Source organism: Numida meleagris, chromosome 1, assembly GCF_002078875.1.
Source record: "Numida meleagris isolate 19003 breed g44 Domestic line chromosome 1, NumMel1.0, whole genome shotgun sequence".
In the NCBI taxonomy this organism is placed as follows: domain Eukaryota; kingdom Metazoa; phylum Chordata; class Aves; order Galliformes; family Numididae; genus Numida; species Numida meleagris.
The window spans coordinates 91,096,349-91,109,906 of NC_034409.1; positions in this window are offsets into that span (position 1 = coordinate 91,096,349).

Here is a 13,558-nt window from a genome sequence, read left to right on the forward strand (position 1 = left end):
CAGAAGTGATCATTAAAACTTGCAGAATGCTGCCTCTTCCGTTACCCCTCCTTTCTAAAACTGGGTGCATGCTTAGAGGAAAACAAAGGCTTTTCATGGTTTTCCCAGAATGATAAATACATATGTAAATAAACAGATGATACTCCCTCAGTTTCCTTAAGATATTTCGAGAGTAAATGTGTATCAGTCTAATTTCTTGCCCAAATTAAAACCAAAAAAAGCCCACTTTCCTCAATAGTTTAACACGTTAATGGCTGGTGTTGTCTAAACTAGCATCTAAAAATAGAGATATTTTAAAAAAATAGCTCTAATTTAGGAAGTGCTGATATGTACCGATAAGCATGTATATCAAAAGTGACATGTATGGGTATTTAAGGGGCTCCTTAACAGCTATAGATCTTTGGCACTGAAATATCACTACAGATATTTAAATAAGTCTGTGGAGATATGTATCTCGCTTTTATCACTTCAACAGTTTTACTGCCAAGTGTTCCAACCACTTTAAAAAGTCAAACTTACAAAGTTATTTAGCCTCACACATCCCTATCAACAGCATCACAAACATGCGTACAGTCTGGGCATTTATCCTTTCCAAAAACCACAGATAAATTTCCTAATTTGTCAGAAGGAGTTACGTTTCTGGCTAGGGAAGGAGATATTTTTAGCCAAGAAATTCTTGCTGCTGACCACAACTTCACCAGACTACAAGGTAGAACAACAATAGTAATGATAAAATTCAGCAACACATAAAAACTTGTAGAACAGCAATAGTGGTGCTTCTGCCATTTTTACGAGGCACTAATCTAGTTTCCTCATAAGGAAGCAGATTATGGTCTCATAAAACAGTACAATGGAACTACGCTATAATGACTCTAGCAGGTACAGCTGCAGTAGCACTGGAGCCACTTTCTTCACAAATTGTATGATATAGGATGACACACAAATATAAAATCAATCTAAACTTCATTTGATTGTGGTTTCAACCTTATCAGGACAGAGAAAGATCACAAGACAATATGAAGGAGCAAAGACAACCTATTAAAAAAAGACCAAGTGATGTTTTCAGCTGCCTAAAATGTAAAAATATATCAACAGATGACCAGGACACTAAAGGTATTTACAAAATTCATATAAAGCAACAGCTTTAAAAGCAGATCATCAGCTATACAATAGCAAAGAGTTAAATAGTGGAATGAAATGGCTTTAAACTAGAAGAGGCAGGATTTAGGTTAGAAGTTAGCAAGAAATTCTTCACTCAGAGGGCAGTGAGGCCCTGGCACAGGCTGCCCAGAGAACCTGCGGATGCCCCATCCCTGCAGGCATTCAAGCCAGGCTGGATGGGGCCCTGGGGAGCCTGAGCTGGTAGAACTTGTTCCTGCCCACAGCAAAGGGGGTAGAATTGGGTGGTCTTTGAGGTCTCTTCCAACCCAAACCATTATAGGAGTTAAACAAACAGAAGTACCCATTCAGAAACTGTAATTTATACCACAACAGTTTAATTTCTCCATATGGAAAAATATTAAAAATATGACTTCTAAATGATTATATTATGCATTTTATGCCAGCCTAGTAAAAAAGCCAAAATGAGAATTTTGCTTGATGGTATGTTTTTGCTGCTTTGTGATATTAATTATAAAATAGTAACTATACAGGTATTGTTTTATATATTCAAACAATAGGAACACAGAGTAAAACTCAGTATCCCAGTTATCAGCAGTGCAAAGGTTATTAAACAGTCTACATTGGCCATATATACATAGCTCACTCTGAAAGTAATGCCTCCTATTTATTTCCATGGAAACTACAACAGATACAAAGAGCACAATAACACTATTTGATAGAGGAAATTCTCAGCTACAAGGCACTATTTTTCAACATAAGCACCACCACGAGATATACATTTTTGTGATGAATAAGAGCCTGCATGCCACACTTAAACAAATCTGCACCAGCAGTGATGACCCACTGTCACTGTCATCACTGCTGAAACACACCACCTCACTGTGCTCACATCAACTGTTCAGTCTCCACAGATGTTCAGGAAGTGTCAATGTATGTCAATGGGTGTAATTTTTTTCCACATGGAGGAATTCAGTTCCACACCTTTGCTTTCTATGCATTCCTATGTCAGATATCATTCTGTCAGACTGTCCCTCTGCTGCCATCTGTCACATGGCAAGAAAATTTAATGGAGTATTGGTGGGAAGGTTCAACCTCTACTGCTATTCCACTAATATTCACCTCTGACATCATGGGTCAACATAATAAAATAGGAGGCATTACTTTCAGAGCAGCCCATGTATTTACTGAGGACCTGACAAGTGCTCAGAAGTCCACTGGATGGCTTTCTTTATTAGGTATAAATATGATCTCATAGTATTGCCTCTATTTTACTGTGATTTTGAGTTTAAAAAACAGAGGCAGATATCTGCTTTTTATTTCACTGCTGCTATGGTATGCAGCAATGTGTAATTTAGGTCTGCAACTGCAGTGCCTCTGTTCTATACACCATTGCAGCTCTAATAATAACCCAAAGCATTTTCTTTAAACATCTCCTATGACAACCATCATAGTACATAATTACAAGCCATAATTGAGTACATACCCTCTCCATCCCTCCAAACTCTACACTATTATTTGTGTTCTGGAATTAAGATTTTTTTTTGTGCTAGGAGAACAAATAACAGTTCCTGTTCTGAAGAAACTATAAACAAACCGACACCAATGTTCTGAAAATTTCTACTGTACCTTTTCATGACGCAACCTCACTCTGAAAATGGCTTCTCAAGCTTACTGTGATACATATTTTCTATCCACACAGCTGCCACAGGAACTGGGTGCTGCAGTGCCAGGAGTTTCATGTGGCCTTCTCACCGGTGTTCCTGAGGCTGCCTCTGTTAGTAGGAAAAGCAGGCAAGGCCATCACTAACACAAAATGTTTATGTATTTTTCTGTGTTTATGTACACAAATATGTGTGTTTAAGTACTTAAACACATCTGTATAGATGAATAGATACACCAAGTCAACACTTCATTTTGTTTCTCTCGACCATAACCTAATCCCAGCATGCTCCATGAGCCTATTGCTACTATGTTTGCTTTCAGCTAAACTAGTAACATCTGTTTACCATTGTCTCCCCTCCTTATACTACCTGCTTCTGTCTTCTGTCACAGATTTTTTTAATAGCAGCATGAAGTTGTTTTAATGAGTGACTTGAAACAGAAATCAAGATAGATTACAGATGTTTGCAAGCCTTGCAGGCCACATCAGAACGGTGGCTTGCAGAGAAAATCAAGACCCTGTTCTATGGATGGGCTATGAATATTAAGTAGATTTTATCAAGGCTTCAATTAACTGATGTTAAGAGTAATGTTAAATAGTGATGCCTCGATAAGGCTGGGAAAAGCAAGGCAGCTTTATTTAAAACTTGTCTTGGTAACATGCAGAAGACCCATTGGAACAGAGCAAAATGTGTAAGGAATGCAAAGGCCAAATGTGTTTGGATGTCAAGATGCATATATTCACCAGAACTAGAGATACACATAAAGAAATTTCTCTGTTAGTGAGTCAAACTGCAGTTAAAAGTATATGTGTCATAAATGACTAAAACTGTACCTAAAGATCTTCAGGTTTAAGATTGTGCAAGACTTTTTCTTTCTCTCATCCTTTTTTAATGTTTCTTCTGCTTTAATATGATATAAATAATAGAAGTAAGTATTCATGGACAGGGCAGCATGATGGTATTGCACAAACTTGCAACAACCAGACAATTGTCTAGCAGCAGGATAAACTGACACAGAAGCAAAGTTATCCTATTTTTATGTAAATTCATAGAATCATAGAATGGCCTGGGTTGAAAAGGACCTCAAAGATCATCGAGTTTCACCCCCCCCTGCTGAGTGCAGGGTCGCCAACCACTAGACCAGGCTGCCCAGAGCCACATCCAGCCTGGCCTTGAATGCCTCCAGGGACGAGGCATCCACAACGTCCTTGGGCAACCTGTTCCAGTGCGTCACCACCCTCTGATTGAAAAAATTCCTCCTAAATTTCCTCCTTCTAACCTAAATCTCCCCCATCTCAGTTTAAAACCATTCCCCCTTGTCCTATCACTATCCACCCTCATAAACAATCATTCCCCCTCCTGTTTATACGCTCTCTTCAAGTATTGGAAGGCCACTATGAGGTCTCCCTGGAGCATTCTCTTCTCCAAGCTAAACGAGCCAAGTTCCATCAACCTTTCTTCATAGGAGAGGTGCTCCAGTCCTCTGATCATCTTGGTGGCCCTCCTCTGGACTCGTTCCAAGAGCTCCATGTCTTTCTTGTAGGGGGGCCCCCACGTCTGGAGGCAGTACTCCAGATGGGGCCTCGCGGGAGCTGAGTAGAGGGGAACAATCACCACTCTCTCCCTGCTGGCCACTCCTTTTTTAATGCAGGCCAGAATATAGTTGGCTTTCTAGGCTGCCAGCGCACACTGCTGGCTCATGTCCAGCTTCTTGTCCACCAGGACCCCCAAGTCCTTCTGCACAGGGCTGCTCTCAAGGAGTTCTTCCCCCAGTCTGTATAAATACCTGGGATTGCCCTGGCCCAAGTGCAGCACCTTGCATGTGGCTTTGTTGAACCTCATTATGTTCTCATGGGCCCACTTCTCCATCCTGTCCAGGTCTCTCTGGATGGTTTCCCTTCCCTCCAGTGTATCGACTGCACCGCTCAGCTTGGTGGAATCTGCAAACTTGCTGAGTTTGAGACATTGCTGAGACAATGCCATTGTCTATGTCATTGATAAAGATGTTGAAGAGCACCGGTCCCAAGACTGAGCCTTGGGGAACACCACTCGTGACCGGCCTCCACCCTGACATAGAACCACTGATCACAACCCTTTGGCTGCAACCAGCCAACCAGTTCTTAATCCACCGAACAGTCCATCCTTCAAATCCATACCTCTCCAATGTAGAGAGAAGGATGTGGTGAGGGACCATGTCAAAGGCTTTGCAGAAGTCCAGGTAGATGACATCCGTTGCCCTTCTCCCATCCACCGATGGCAAATTCTAACTTTGAACTGCATGCAGCTGGCAGTGCATATTTTATTGTGTTCACTGGGTTTTCATTACACCCCTTGTCATTTGCTGAAAGGTATTTTAACTTCATTTAAATCTCCTTCTGCCTCAGAAATGTCAATAAATGTCATTGTTATCATCAGTTTTGTCCTGGGTCAGCTTTTCTGAGTTTTCTGTCTTTAGATTTGATTAAAATTGGGAAATAAGTAGAGAATAACATATTGATTGCAGACTAGGAAAGGCTGCAGATAATTTATTATCTGGTGAGCATGATGTCAAGTTTTTTCTACTAGAATCTTTAGACTAACAAAATTCTATCTGATGGGAAAGTAGGTTTTGTAACTATTCTTTAACATTAAGTAGTTTTACAAATCTTTGCTTGGTCATCTATAGGCCATAAATCAAGTTAAGATCGATGCTAGATATCCCGTACCGTTAGTTTAGCAAAGACCTTAAAAAAGAAGTATTAGAGATTATTAAGGCTGAAGTAAAAATTCCTTACTTACAGGAAAGAAAAAAAAAGAAAGAAAAAAAGAAAAAGAAAAATAGCAAACACTCTGTGAACACTAATCTAAAATATAATTCACTGTATTAGCAGTGATTTCATTCCATTGCTTTATCCAGCCATACAGAAGAGTAAGTATTTGGAGCTGTATGTCCTAAACTGACATTTTGTCATTCTCCAATACTGCTTCACTAGCCAAGAGAAAGAAAACTTAAAATGCCAACATAAGCTTCAGTACTCTTCATCATACCAATGAACTTTCATGAATCTTCCTGCTTTCAAACCTTTTCATGAGTGGAAATATCTGAGCATAATAATAGTGATGATTTAGAAGCAGCAAAATGAGATAAAAGCAGGTATGACATCAGTCAGGTCTTTTCTGTTTATCTCTCAAAGAGAATCTGATCTAACAGCCATTTAATCTACAGAAGCTCATGTACAACTTCAACAGTGTTTGGCTCTAACTGCTACTACAAGGCTCCCCCTCTTCATGACAATCATATGACCCTTATTGCTAATGGCACTGGGAACCATCCTTAGTGAAAATCCTGCTCCGATGACTCCAGGGCCAAGGTTTTCTGAGCACAGTATTTGCCAAAGTGGGCTGCCGTCCACTTGAGAAAGCTCATGTCGATGCTTGATTTGTAAGTGATGGCACTAGGTATTACTGAGAAACAAACAGTAATCAGAAAATAATGTCTGGTGGGCTGAAGACTCACTGTTATCTTTTATTCCCCCGAAATACCACAGAATCACAGAATCATAGGGGTTGGAAATAGTCTTGTCCAACCCCCAGTGTTGTTGCAGGACAGCTCAGGTAAGCAACTGCTGTGCCACACAGTCAGAAAGAAATAGTAGAAAGCCAGCAGAGATAAGAGGAGCATTACCAGTAGCAGCTGTCAGCAGAAACTGGGCCCTAGTCATAAACCTTCACTCACCTCCCTCTCCGCAGAATCACAGTAACTGCTTTGTGTCTTACAGAAAGAGTGCCAACGCATGCCTCCCTAATATCAGAGGAGAAGTATATGGCACTCTTCCAGAAATATCTTAGGCACTTAGTGCCTTCCATCATTTCTGAGTACCTGGCAGTCTTTAATTGGCTCTTTCTCATTCCAGGGAAGGTAAAGAAGAGTCACATTCACATTCTACATTTTCAGAAATAACACATTAGATCATATAAGACCGGTAGATGAGAAGGTTAAACAAAGCTTTGTAATTACTACAGCATCAAATTAAAGAGATCTCTGAATGATTCAGTTAGCTAGAGTGGATAGACATGGTTCCCTGTACTGCAAATGCAGAGGAGTAGCAATACGTCAGCATCCAACTTATCAAGAGGCATCAACTTAGGCAAGTTACTCCCTACAGAGAAGGGATAGTGTCTGTTACTATTTCTTTGCTAGTTGTATAAGTACTGCACATTAATAATTTCATTTAAGTATAGATGAACAATACTAAACAACTTGATTTATCCAAATAACATCTCTGTAATAATAGCTGATACCTGTCCCTAGCTGCTGATCAGATTTTGCTTGCACCCCTGAAGTCATAAAGGTTTCCAGTCTAAAGTGACACCATCAGTCAAACTACACATTAGTGGATGATTAGTAGTAACACAATGTAAGCCATTTCAGCTGTATTGGGAGGCCTGGATTCAGTACCTCTGGAGAATTTAGGATAAAAACTGTGTGGTGAGATATATGTGGTAAGATACACGTGGCAAAATTTATGTGGAGATTTAACTTATCTTAATGCTGCCTTCTGAACATTTATAAAGAATAAACATGTTTTCATCCACAATTTTTTTTGTGCAGTTGCAGAACAAAGTTACAATTTATTACAAGAACGAAATCTTATGGAAAAAGGATACTGGCTAGTCCTCACTGATAAGAAATAGAAACAGACTGCCTACAGACAAGATGACTTCATGTAAAGTATTGAGCAACATTAAATTTGTTCTCTGTTTTATTCATTTGTAATATAAAGGAGTCATGGTGCATTTACTAAGAGCCCAGATGGTTGCACTGCTCTTCAACTACTGCTTTTTTTTACTAATGTATAAAGAGAAACATAAAGCATGTAAGAAAAATAGCCCAGATTTGAAGGTGACCAGAATGACAAACAGAGCACAGAATCACCCCGATGCTTTCATTTTAAGCTGAACCACTGCATTATCTTGTGAACCTCAGTTTTCAGCCTTCTTGCCTCTGTATCCAGATTCCTCCTGCTACCAGTAAGCTGCTAATGGTACTGCTTTTGAAGAAGAAACGATCTCTTACATCAGCTGCAGCTGTTTTGGAAAAAAAAATCTATACAAATTAAATACAAGATAAACATTATGAAAATTACTCTGTTTCTTGCTCCATATTATTTAGACAGTGCGAATGACCCAACCGACAAAGGAGTACTCACTGTCAGTTACATTCAACAGGGAAAGATAAACTCATGAGAGTTATTTAACACAGATACTTGTTGTGTTTCTTCTTCCTACATTTCTAGCCAAGCTAGAAAGGGATTTTAAAGAGTATCTAAGAGATTTGAGCAACACAAATGTCACTAAAACTAATGGGGTTTTTGTTCCAAGTCACTTTTCACTGCCATTGTTAAGTCTAAGGCGTTCTTTTCACCAGATTTGTACCCAGACTACAAATGTCTGCAACATTTTCTAAGGTACAATTAGATTTAGTATCTTCATTTGCTGCCCAAATATTAATAGTTTCCAGCTATTAAGCCCAGATACACCAATTTCATACCTGACCACTAAGATGCCCTCAAGACTTCACACGTCAACCTCAACAAGAACAAAACCTCATCAATAGCAGCAATATATTTGGCTAACAAATACAAGGCATGATTACTAGAACGCAATTTTCATGGAGTTCACAATATATCTTTAACTGCTACAAATTATCTTAAGATATATCCAAAAAGAGAAGGGAAGAAACATTTAGGAATAAGGTATTTTTATGTAAGTATTATTATTATGTATTTTTATTGCAGCTTCTGATTTGCTCTATTGCCATGCTTCGGGCAACAACAAACCTTTTCACCTTAACAACAGTCAATGGGATGCTTGAAATGGTGTGTGGAAGAGGGGTGGGTGTGTATATGTAATTTTTTTTGCGATTTCCCATGGCACCTACTTAGTGATGCTACCATGACACCCTATAGAGGGAGCAGCACCTGTATCTTAAACTGTAACAGTGTACCACTTCAGAGCTAGAATAGATTTGTTTCCCACATTCCCAGTTCTCTACTAATGCCTGCTGCCGACACAGAGGCAACGTCCAATCAACTGACTGAGCAAAGTGTTGACAGACCCCAGAGATGCTTCTCTGCCCCTGCTGCGATGAGAGGGCAAAAGGAGAAGAAACAGAGTCCATTAACAACTTGAGGGGGATGTCAAGGGATTAAATATTGTTCTGAGTTGCAGTATGAAAAGTAGAATGAGTCAGAGCTCCAGATGATCCACTGGGAGGAGAGGAGCTGTAAAGATGGATGGGAGGAAGAGGCTGCACAGTGAAGGTGAGCAAATGATGTTGCAGAGGAAGAGAGGATGCCTGGGTCAGCCTAAGCCTTCATGCGCAGCCTGTCAAGAAGAAAATGTAGCGGAGCCGTCTCACGCATACCCTCTCCTGTGGCCCTTGAAGAGTGCAATTTACACTCTTGCACTGCCCGCCATGCCTAGCAGCAGAGAAGGACTGGTCAGGGATGCACAGCCTCCTTTTCTCTCAGAGCCCATTGCCAGTGCCACAGCACCTTTCTTGTAAGCAAAAGCAGATCCAGCAGGGGAGGAGTGGTGTATGGTTAACTTATCTGTTTGGCTGAGCAGCATAAAGTCACAAGCTAGTTCCTCATGAGTATTTGAAGCTTGAAGTTCATGTCAGGAGAGGGATCTGGACAGCCCTTCCTCAGGCAGGCTGGCTTCTGAGGTCTAAGATGCGGCAGTGAGCAAAAGAGCTTTCCTCACACACTTCATTACAACTAAACATCTGCTTCCTAACACTTCACCACCTTCCAGCCCCCTCTGTTTTAATTTCATTTTCATTCCAGTCCCCTCATGCTATCATACACTAAACAACCATCTTTTTCAGAGAAGGTGCAATCCTGAAAACCCTAATGCATCTCTGAACATTGCAAAGATTGCTCAAAGTAATCCAACACATTAATCAAGCAGAGAAAAACACACCACATCTGCACTGCCTTAGTGAACGTCACAGAGTATACAATGAAATAAATGTTTAATTACTCTGTCACTAAGGCTTACACAGCCCTCCCCCCATTCTCCTCATCCCTGTGTGATGGTAATAATCAAGATAATCGGGAAGTTGGCGTTTATAAATCAATTAATACATCAATTAATGCAATGCTTAATATGCTGCCTAAAGCAGCTATTATTGGCAGTACATGTCAGTTAATTGTTTCCTTCATACACTGCTGGCTCAGTGGGAATGTATTGGCAGAAGGTATCTTTCATGCTTGTTTTGATGATATTGAGAATGATGCTGGACTCTTGCACTTCTGGGAACCACTGTGTCTCCCTTTTTTCACTGCCTGAAGGAAAAAAAAATTGCTCCCAGACTTTCTACCTTGAGTAGAGGGTGAAGCAAATTCCTTTGCAACTCAAGATATCTAATCAAGGACATCACATTTCAAACTGTGTCACACCTGGCCCGTTCTCCCTCAGCAGCAGTCTTAAGGTCTGATGAGGGACTATGTAAGGTATGATATCAGCATACAGATTGATGCTATAGGCTACAGGATAGCTTTGGCTTATCAGTAGGGACCCTACACCTTTCAAATAGTGTTAGATGTATATTTTGTTAAATAGCTGTGAATAATTACAACCTCATTTCTTCCTAACACAGAAATGCAAGACAAATCAGAAATTAACCTAAAAAGTCACAGAATAAGTTAACATCACAGTAAGGTAGGGGACCTAATGTATTCCTGTTTACCAGTCTCCTATTTTAGCCATACTGCTTTACCCAACTTTCTCCATCAGAACACAGAACATGGACATACCAGAACAAGCTTATTTGCTTCTGAAACATGACAATATACTTTGTAGAAGTCTACCACTGCCATAAGAACTTATCTTGCCTTTTCTCCACTGTTGCAAAGCAATGACCTGCAAAATTATTGTAAGGAAAATTTTTCACAAACCGCATGCCTGATTCTTTAGTACCTGTTAAGTACAGCCCTTGCATTAAAATGGCACTTACCTGCTCAGGTCACAGCAAAGAACTTGGGAGGTACAATATGAGGACTGGACTTCCATCTCGGGATTGAACTACAATACTATGAAAAAAAAAACATTGTTAAAATAAAGATAAATAATACATTATTCTGCTATGAGAGGATATTATAGACTAGCAATCAAGTTCTAATTCTACTTAGCAACATAATTTTTCTAGTTAAATTATATTACTTTGAGCATATGTCATGGGCATTCTATACAATTAGAGTGCAATAAATCAAAGTAATTTACTACTATATTATATGTAGGCGCATAAGTGAGTGCACATTATCTTTAACATGCCATAACAAGCTTTCTGCTTTTGTACATGCAAAAAATGTATAATTGTACATAGAAGTAATTCGCCTGTTTTTAATTCCAAAGTATTTGAGTTTTCACACACATCTTAAAAGGGCTTAAGTCTTTATAGATACATCTCTTCAATAAAAATAGTAAGTCAGAAGCAAATAATCAACATAAGAGCAGTAACAGCATATTAGTGATGAACAACCTCCGCAAACAAGATTTTTTTTTTTTTTAAGAGAAAATTAAATATGGATAATGAAGTAAACCTGATCAAGCCACCAATTCTCCACATGTGGAAAAAATGACTAGCCACTATCAGATAAAATATTAACTCTGAACAACGTAGCTATTAATAAGCCACTGAAGAAGACAAATGCATACTGAAATGTACTAGAAAATACAAATGGGAAAAAAAGAAATTATGGAGCTGTGAAAATAGTGGTGAATATGGAACAGACAATACTTTGAAAGGCACTCTGTGTTGACCGAGCACTGCTTCAAATGAATAGAAAAAAGCTCTCAGTATCTAAGGGAGCTGAGCCAGTTTGGTGCTTAATACCTTTGAAAAGCTCTCTCTGTAGCATACAAACCCAAGCAGTTTTTGAACTTGCAAAAAGCTGACTGATTCCACACACTTCCACTATCCACTGTCATGGATATTCAGTACTGATACAATGTGTAGCACACACAACCATAAATAATGTAAACCTATCATTAATGGACTTCATGGAAGAAAATTCCCCAGATCTGGAGATTTAGCTGATATTCAAATACACCAAAGAACTGCAGGAGATACTGGACGTGATTTGTTCAGTGACTGCCACCCAGCCCATATGCAGAGGGCATATTTATGGACAGGAACATGACAGAATGCTAGCAAGACCATGTTGAAGAAGGAGAAATGAAATCTGCCAAATAGTTGAGAAGTTAGAAAAAGACATAGAACTAGAACTATTTCCAGCAAAAGGAAAAAGTGACGATAGTAACCAAGATTAAGGGAAAAAGAGAATGAAAATAAACAAAGAATCATCGAATCATGGAATGAATTGGGTTGGAAGGGATCTTTAAGATCATCTAGCTCCAGCCTCCTGCTATAGGCAGGGACACTTCCCACTAGGCCAGGATGCTCAGAGCCCCATCCAGCCTGGCCTTGAATGCCTCCAGGGAGGGAGCATCCACAACCTCAGTGGGCAACCATCTCCTTTCAGTGTCTCACCCTCTCCACAGTAAAGAATTTCTTCCTAATATCTAGTCTAAATCTACCCTCTTCCAGTTTAAAACTGTTTCCCCTTGTCCTGTTACTACATGCCATTATAGAAAGTCCCTTCCCAGCTTTCTTGTAGCCACTCCTTCAGATACTGGAAGAATTGCCATGCTAAGATACAATTTAATGACAGCACATATCACTAAGTCAGACATCAGCAGAAATAAAGGGAATGACAACACTCATTTTGCTGCTCTGGAATTAAAATCAACACATAAATGCAAACATGAAGAATGAGACAATCAGATGGTGGTATTAAAAATATTAAGAGATAGATTTTTGTAACTAGCCAAGTGGTAAGAGATGAGAGATACATTAAAAAATAAAGTGATTTATATGTTCATCTGCGAAAGCCTCTCAATACTGAGGACAAAAAAGAAAGCACCAGACTGAAAATGGATGTGCCAGTTGTACACAGAAGAGATTTTCAGAGTCATGGAACATTACAGTGCCTCCTCCTAGAAGAATATATGTTACACTTCCTTATTAAGAAAAAAAAAAAATCAGTTTCCTGGCTGAATTAATAAATTACAACAGAATAGGTCTAAACCCACTCCATCACTTTTACCAGGCAGCTCCAAATCCATCACAAGGTTCCACAGAAATGTGAAATGTTGAAATAATTTTGTTGGTAGAGCCTAGAAGACAGAAAGACAGAAGGACAGAATAACAGACTGCACTTTCCATGAACAAGAGCTAGTCAGCCTGTCTTCACAGTTGACTGCTCAGAGATGAGATTTTCAAAAAACACTTCCATTAAAATGGATTGAGATAATTGTATATAGTTAAATGTTGAAGAGATTGTAATTTTTCACAATAAAGAAAAAAATCACACCCAAGCAAATACAAACATAAAAGCATAAAAAACATAGCATGTATTAACACTACCCAGAAGGCCCATGGGGTGTTACAACAACTTTAATAAATACAAATTGTTCAGTTATTTAAGCTTTAAGCTTGTAAAAGAGTATATAAACACTAAGAATTGATGTCTGGTTGCTCTCCCCATGACAGTACTTTTTCCTCAATCTACACAGTTATGCCAACTCGTCGTCTATCAAATATAAGGTGTTTTTCTTTCCTCCCACTTTCTTCTTTTGCACAGGTATCATCTAAATGTATTTTTCAAGGAGATCATCACCATATCTTATGAAACACCTATTCAGTATGTTTAAGTCTGAAGACTGCT